Raw genomic sequence first — 9,387 nt, 5'->3', positions numbered from 1 at the left:
AAACTGCTATATCAATGGATAAACATTTTTCTTAAACAAATTTACTTGCAGTAATATTGTTGGCACTATATTTCACTAACATTTAGAAATTAATTTTCTACAATTTTTTTAAATGATTTAGAAAATATGAATAAAGTAGAAATTGTTCTGAAATTTAAAAAAAATATATAAGCGCTGGATCTATCTTTTGTTGGAGAACAGCAATAGAAATCTTAAAACAACTGGGAAAATTACGAACTGCATTTAGAAAGTTTGTTAATTAAACTTTTAGAGAAACGGCCACAGTGTCTATAATTTTTTTTTTTTTGATAGTGAATAAGTTTCATTAATGCCATCTAAATATTTAATCGTATTTTAACTACAGGTCTGCATTATTTTTGGAATTTCAGAAAAGGATTTACTGAATTATTCTGTTTTATCTGATGAAGATGTGGTTATGGAAGTAAAGTCCTTTTTAGTTTTGTTGGAATAATTTTACTGGAAATTTTGCTTCTAATAATTCTAGATAACTTTATTTTGTACTAATTGAGTATTGTTTCATGATCTTTTTGCATTTCAAATAACATATAAATGATTTCTTTTGTAATTTTACAAATTATTTTGGAAGTCATAGAAGAATTAAAATTTAACATTTCACAAAGATCCCTTAAGGTAGAAGTAGATATTTTTAATTACCACACTTTTCTTAGTAATCTATATGTTTTTCTTTTTATCCTTAAGCTGTTTCTTTTTATGAAGAAAAATACTAAAAAGAAGGCCTTTTGAAAATTGCCAAATTTTCTTTATCAAAATTTATTTTTATTTCCTAGTTCATTACCAGCAATAAGATTCTCAATATTTTAATCAAATCTTTAGTATATTAATGTAACACAGAACAGTACTTTGACCTCTAAAAAGGGTCTTATAAAGCTTCCATTGTCATAACCAATAAATTAGCTATCCACTTAAAAGATCTTCCTATTATTCATTTAAAAATAAAAATTTTCTTTTAGAAAGGGAGTGTTAAAATTTTTATGAATTTTTAAGTATTATTGATAAAATTAATTTGAATTTTCTTTATTTAAAGGTACAAATACTACTTAAATAATTTAACTATTTTGGACTGATTTTACTTATTTGATTATATTTATTTGTATATCACATCCTGTTCAATAGCCACAGCTGAGAGATACTACAGAATATTATATCTTGCCTTGAAGCTTGGTCCAAGATTACCTACTGGCTTCACCTTCTTCAGTGAGAAAACAAAATGTGTAGTCTTTTCTCACGTACCAGATCCTTTTTATTCCACAAGTCTTTCTCAATGAAGAGCCAATTGCTATCTCTCCTGTTTTTAATTTTTTAGGTTTGCTTTTGATAGCCATCTTAGGTGGGTCAAACACATAAAAAGATTTAAAACAAAATGTTTCAAAATTACAGATATGCTGTGAGTTCTTAACAACATCAGTTGGGGAGCTGATCGAACATGTATGTTGCGTTTTTATTATTCTTTAGTTTGGACCCATTTGGATTGTGGTTACATCTTCTAATCTTCAGCATGTCATACCTTGCTTAATGTACTAGATGCTGTACATCACGCTTTCCTTTGTGTTGCTACAGGTGTCTATAGATCAAGCCCTATCACAAGCATACTTGCTGATTGCAGTGAGTATCACTTTGGAGTAGATGGGACTAGCTGATAGCATCTTACTACTCTGCCTGTCTTAAAGGACTACTAAATTTCCCAGTTTTTAAAGCAATCATCACAAACTCTTATTTACAACAATATGAAGATCATCCATGTTGTACGGCACCAATGGTTGTTCATACCCAGCATTTACTCTATCTTTTAAATTTTTAAACATCTTTTATTTTCCCAACCTATTCCTGCTCATATACTCCATGGAGACTTGACCCCATAAATTTTAATTTTTACCTTACCATATGTAGTAAAAAAACATCAACTCTTACCATCTTTCAGCAAATGTTTTACCAGTTTCTCTCCAAGACAAATCCAGATACAGTAGTATACAGAGATGGGTCGAAATAGAATTATACCATTGAATGCGTTTTTATCGTTGACAGAACTTATAAGTTCCACATGGCAAGTATCACTAATGTCATCATTGCTGAACTGCATGCCATCAATAAGGCTTTGAATATCATTAACCCAAAATACAGTCACATTCTTATTTGTAACAACTCATGTAGTGTACTCCAAGCTTTAGGCATCCTGTGGTCACTGAAATTCATAATGTAATCGGTGAGTTGAACCGATCATAACACACAAGTGATTTCTACTGGTCCCTAACCACATGGGAATTCCTGGTAGGACGAGTTTCAGGTCGTCCTTTGAAACAAGTGGTCGAGTCTGAAAATTCAGAATATTAGTGAAACTAAGAAAGGGCTGATAATCATTGCAGATGACAAAAGACACCATACAGGTGATCTCTGACACTCTCACAGTTGGGTAGTCTGACATAAGAGATGATCCAAAAAGGAAGAGGCGCCCAAAGGTCATAGTTTATGACATTGACCAATAATTGACTGAAGAGGAAGTCATGCAAGAGCAGAATGCATGGCTGGACGAGGCAAATTTTAAGTCGGAATGTCAGTTCTTGTTTAAATTGAGTAGGTGGGAGGCAGAGTGCTACTACGGTCTGTTCGAGGTGAGCCCTGATCTTTTGAAGAGTTTTGTGACGGAAGGTAGGTTATTCCTGGACTTTTCATGAAGGAGTATGTGGGTTTCCAACGGTGTCTCACATGTTGTCAGTTTGATCATAGGGCCAAGTTCTGTGATCAGCTGGCTGTTTGTACTCATTGTGGTGGTGAGATGCATAAGTGTGAGAACTGTCTGAAGAAGTCGGAGGGTCCATCTTGTGTTAACTGTAAGAGCTGAGGAAAGATCATAGGCACTCTGTTGATAGTAAGGATTGTGGTTGTTATCAGGAAATGTCGAGATTTATAGTAATTCATTGGACTGTTAGATTTGGTCAGCATAATGCGCAGGGTGCCTATATTGTTCAAGTTGCTTTATGAAGAAGGCTTGATGTTATTTTCATACAGCATCCTTATGTTGTGTCATTTGAAGTGCTAGATTTTGTTGGTTGGAAAAGATTTTATGTCAGTTCTGATAGCATGTCCGCCGTTCTGTACAGACAGGAGCTTGATAGTGTCTTCTTGTGATAGCTCTCAGACAGTCATGTGGTTGTTCGGGCGGATGTTTGGGACTTGCATCTGTATGTTGCAAGTTCATATTTACAGTATAGAGATCCTGCTGATTGTCATCTTGGTCTGGGGCAAAATCCTGAGATTCTCTGGTTTAAGTATGATCATTGTTGGTGTGAATGTGAATGTTAAGCACTTTTTGTGGCATAGTGGTCTCCTTGATGATGGTGCTAGGTTGATTCAACAGTTCATTGCCCAGTATGATTTGGATGTTTTTTATGTTCCTGGAGGGCTGTCTAGTATGCTTGTATGGATGATAGTCATCAGTTGTTTGGCGGAACTAACATCGACATCACCATTGGTAGGTTTCTTCCTGCCAATGTTTGTGGCTGGGAGGTGGTTGACGATTGCTCAAGTGATCATTGATTGATTGTTTTTGAGTTCCTTGGTGGCTTGAGTGATTGTTACCGATATAATGTTTCAGTTCAGCAGGGTCATTTTCTGCACAGGCATGCAGACTGAAAAAAGTTTGTGGATGTGCTTTCAGCCAGGCTCCACATCTTGGAGAGGAATCTGGATATTCTAGAGTTGGAGGACCGCCAGGTCCTCCAACCTTTCCGCCAGGAAAGGTTGTCTGCAGCCTTTATTGAGGCTGTTGAGTGTTTAATTTCCTGCTGTTCTGGATGTGAGAGGTTAACACCATGGTGGAACAGAGAACTTACAGTACTGATGCAGGCTGTCTGTCATTTGCCAACAGAGACATCCTCTCTCTGAGTGCCGCTCAGAGAGAGGGTGATCCTGAACGGTGGGCGGTACTGGTGAGTAGTTATAGGGAGCGTAGGTGTTGCTACTTTCACTTGGTTAGAACGGCTAAGAGGGACTCTTGGGGTTCTTTTGTAAAGGAGCAAGGGAACAAAGATTCAAGGGAACTCTGTAGTGTGCAGAGTTTTGGGATAGAAATGGAAAAAGGACGTTCTTCTGTTCTCTCGACCCAGCATGTTGTGGTTTCAGATACGACTGAAATCTTACGTAGACTGCTTGATGACTTGTTGCCAGATGATTCAGAGATTGGAGAATCCGCATTCCGTTTGCAGTTGCGGTGGGAGGTTTTCGTGTTTCGTGGGGATTCACTATCTTTGGAGATTGCTGAGGCCGAAGAGTGTTCAATAATTTGCAGTTTTGCGAGGGGTAAGGCCCCTGGTTTGGATGGAATAATGATGGAGCTCCTTATTTGTTTAATAGTTGTGTGCGTGCATGTGTATGTGTGAACATTCACATGTGTTTTTAATAAGCTTTTATTTGAAGGATATTTCCCAAAGTGTTGGAAAAAGAGCCTTGTCAAGGCTGTGCAGAAAATGACCCTGCTAAACTGGAACATTTGATCAGTAAAAATCTCATTACTTGGACATCAGTAACAATCTCATTACATGGGCAATCTCAGGAGCAAACTGAATGTGATCAACTGCGATTTGCACATTTTTCATCCTCTTCACAGTTAGTGTCATTGTGACCTTCTTTAGCACATCTTTCAGTTTTCAAGCAAGTTGTAGTGTGGCCATACTCTTGACGTTTGAAACATCGTCATGGGTTGGGGATGAAAGGTAATACTCAAATTGAAAGATAATTTTTATTTTCTCCGGTGATACAGGAAGGGTGAATGTTAACCTTCAGTTGTGAGGTGACATTTCACAGACACATACTGTGAGGTGACGTCATTTTGATACCCCTTCATTTTTTGTTACTTTTTATGTCATTTTTAAGTAAATTTTTAATTTCAGTTATTGTTAAGTGAATAAAGCTTTATAAAAGACCTTTCATACTCTAAACCACTTTTTAATACAATAAAACACTTTTATACAATAATGACAAAAAAGAACTTGAGAGAGGGAAGGATTTGACTAAACTACATTATATTAGATTATAAAAAATGTTTGGAGCTACTTTCACATAAGTTAATCAAGTAAACTGGAATTCGACCACATACGTACTGGTTGAAACAAAGGGTAGTTGAATGTTCACCATCAACAAAGACAAGCAGTAACAGAGGTTTTATGAATTTATATAAATGTACAATAAAGTGAGATCCAAAGCCAAATTTCAACAAGGAAGTAAATGATTATATACAAATTGAGTGGTAAATCATAACTGATTTACAGCCCTAAGTAAAGGAATTTACAATACAACTAAGATAAAGCCTAGAATACAATTTTTACAGCATTTATTAAAGTGCAATATAATTAATATCAGAAAGAATACTTCATAGTTTAAAATAATTAACACTTTAGATGCAATCCTACCTGAATAGGTTTCTATTTTAAGGGTTAGTACCTTTATATATATTCTGAGAAGGACATGAAGGGGTTTCTCGTAGAAACTGTGATAACTAGATAATTGGCGACTGAATTCATTCTGATTTACAGCCTTTCCATTGTTACATGATTGTATGTAATTTTGAAGGCACTGCTGACATAAAGACTGACATGGTTGTGAATCCGAGGAATTTGGTCTTGGAATCCCAAAGAAGGAAAACCAATATTAAAAAATGAAGAATTTGGAAATCATAATTTCGAGTTGTTGGTTTTTCTTTTGCTTTTTTCATTTTATGAAGATTTGAAATCATACAATTATATTTTATTAATATTATATAAAAATACGGGTGAATATAATATGATAACAATAATAATCAGAAATAAAAAAAAAAGTTGTAGTTTAGTCTTCATAGCAGTTCGTGTAAATCTTTTTCAGACAGTCTAAATATGCAGGGTTTTTACATTCATAGCACAAATACGATGTCTGTTTCTTCTTTTTTGCAGGGCAGATACTGCATGTCTTTTGGTCTTACAGCCTTCTAGAAGTTGTTGGAAGAACCTCAGGTTCTTCTTGCAATTTAAAAATTCTTTTCAATGAAGTTCATATATCTCGAGAAATTCTTTTATTATAAAATCTTCGCGTTGCATGGGCGGAAACTAACTTCATTGCTACTACTTCTAGACAGTCGAAGCATCATTATTTTTTATAAGACTATGTCTTGCAATTGGTAAGCGATATAGGAATTCACTGCACAAATATCAATTAATCTGTAGAACAAAACCATCGGCCACCTTTGTAGGTCGGATACAAGAGCAATTACTACACATCTTGTCTAAACCATCAACCCCATTTTTTGTGGCTTTGTAGTAGGGTATAATCTCAGGCTTATTATTTTTATGGTCATCACCTTTATTATGAAGCAGAGAACTAGCAAGTATTATTGATCTGTTACGCTTTGGTACATAAGAAATCAAGGACATTTGTTTAGTAAAGCGGTTATAAAGTTTCCCCAATTTTTTGTTTTTTGTCAGCGAGAAATTCAGCTGGAATTTTTCGTTTTCTTATATTTAGGGTGCCAACATATGTTGGCATTAGGGTTAGCATATGTTGGAATAGAGATTTGCTCGACTGGAGCAACTTTAAATTTTGAACACAATAAGTGGGTTTCAATGTGTTCATTGCTATCAACAGATCTGATGAAAAGACATGCACCATATGCGCTACTACTTGCATCATAAAATCCATGTAGTTGATAACTCTTACTAAAACTAATTTTAACTAATCTAGGAATCTTAAAATTACTTGAAGAGTTGAGGTGACAATACAGAAAATTCCATTTTTCTGCTAACGGAGCGGGAAGAACTTCATCCCATTGAAGGCTAGCACACCATAACTCTTGGATGGGAATGATTGTGGGAGCAAGTAGACCCAAAGTTTAGAACAATGAAGAAACAATTGATAAAACAGAACATTTAGTGTAGGAAATATTATTATCTTTTGGTTTGAATTGATAAATGAAATCATTGCCGTGAGGATTACAAAATAATCCAAGTGTCTTGATATTTTCATCCTTATCTAATTTAATAAAAGAATTGGAATTGTCAAACATATCTGGAACGTTGGAATGGCATTTATGTAGTGAAAGTCCATATTTGCTAAGCAATAAAGAAACATCATTGTATAATTATTTCAACTGATCGATGTTGTCACAACCAGTGAGCAGATCATCGACATAAAAATCTTGCTTAATTACTTGGCAATCTTGAGGAAAAGAGGCTTCATTTTGATTGGAAATTTCAATCAAACATCTTGTGGCTAGAAAACTTGAAGGTGCTAAGCCATAAGTAACTGTTTGTAAGTTGTATGGAATGACTAATGAGTTATTATTATTGTACCAGAGGATTCTATGCAATGGAAAATCTCAAGGATTGATGCGAATTTGTCAATACATCTTTGGAATATCGCCTGATAGCACGTAGCTGTGAGTTCTAAAATGAATTATAATCTAAAATAAATCTTGTTGTACTACTGGACCTGTAGCAAGAATTGAATTGAATGATCGGCCGTTTGATGTTTTTGCACTACCGTCAAATACTACTCTTATTTTGGCAATGGTGGAAGATTCACGAAATACTGCATGGTGGGGCAAATAAAAGGTTTCAGATGGGGCCTTACACTGAGATGAATCTACAGGTGGTATATGATCTAATTCTTGATATTCTTTCATGAAATGGAAGTAATCTTCCTTAAGTTTAGTGTTTTTCTGAAATCTACGATGTAACAAATTGAAACGATGCCTTGCATTTTTATAAGAATCTCATAAAACGCTGTTTTCCTTACGAGGAAGAGATACAACAAATCTGCCTTTGTCATCACGAAAGGTATTTTAAACGAAATGTTTTTCACAGAAAGATTCCTCCTTGGTCGGTAAATGGTTTTCGATCTCTTCAGATCTCCAAAATGATTCTAATTGAGAGAAAAGCTGTTCATTGCTAACAAAAAGTGATATTAAATCTGAATTATTTTTCCGTTTATTAGATTTAGTAGGGATTCGACCAGAAACTATGAAACCAAGACGAGTTTCTTGTAGTATGGTATGATTGAAATTATGAGTTAATTGAACAGGCTTAAGTAGAGAAAGATAATATTGAGCTCCTAGGAGAATGTCGATTTGCCCAGGAATATTAAAATGAGGATTGGCAAGAAAAAGTTGAGAAGGAATTTCCCAGTCAATTACATTTACAAAATAATTAGGTAACAGACCTGTATGGCAGTACATGACATTTCAAATTAAAATTAAAATCTTCATATCTAGAATTAATATTTAATCAACACTTAACTTAGATTTAGTGAAAACATTACTAAATACCTGTGATCGGCATTAAAACAGGTTTGGTTTGAAGCTCAAGTTTAGCAGCAAACCTTTCAGTACAAAATGAAATCATCGAAGCGAAATCAAGTAAGACCCTGGCTTGGATGGAATTACCCTTTTTATCTTTAACGTTAACTACAGCTGTTGTAAGTAAAACAGACTTGTTAGGTTCTGATTTTAAAGTACAATATGAACTATTAGCCGAAGGAGCTTGATTCAGCTTAGAAGATTTAATTGCTCGCTCTTGCAGCGTTTTATCTAAATGAATTAGCGTATGATGCTTCTGTGAGAATATTTTACATTTACGATTGCTTTGACACCGTTTTACAATGTGCTGTTTACTTAAACAATTAAGACATAATTTTTTCTGAAATATAACATTTTTCCTTTCATTAACATAACTTAAAAAGTTGTATTACATCAATACAATTGATGGTTGCTAGTTTTACATAATGCGCACAAAGAATTATTAGAATTATTTACACAAAATACATTTTTACTAGAACTAGGTTTTGAATAATCATATTTTTTTCTGCTAAAACCTACATTAGGTCAGTGGATTCAAGTAGTTTACGCTTACATTCTAAGAGTTGTTCTAACCTTGGAAATTCATTATTTTCCAACAGGTTTTCCCAGTCTCTTAAAGTATTAAAATTGAAATTTTGAGTAATTAATTGTATTATAATAAATTCTAAATAATCAATATTTAGATTCTTCAGTGCATTAATATTTGAATTAATTTGATCAATGAATTTAGATAAATTTTCAGAATTTTTCCTTTTTAATGTTTTCAAATTTATAATTTCCATAGCGTGTTTAGCTGCAATTAGTCGTTTGTTGTCATAACGAGCTTTAAGTAAGTTTATGGCAGTTTCATAATTTTCAGATGTTACTGATATATCCTTTATTACATCCAAAGCATTACCTTTTGAGAAATTTTTAAGGTAATAAAATCTTTCAACATCGGAAAATTCCTTGTGGTTATGGACTAAACTATTAAAAATATAAAAAAATATATGCCATGCTCTCGCATCACCGTGAAAGGGCTCAATTTGTAT

The sequence above is a fragment of the Lycorma delicatula genome, chromosome 6 (assembly GCF_047948215.1).
Source record: "Lycorma delicatula isolate Av1 chromosome 6, ASM4794821v1, whole genome shotgun sequence".
NCBI classification, from domain to species: Eukaryota; Metazoa; Arthropoda; class Insecta; order Hemiptera; family Fulgoridae; genus Lycorma; species Lycorma delicatula.
The sequence above is the reverse complement of the archived record's forward strand: the minus strand, read 5'-3'. Positions refer to the sequence as shown.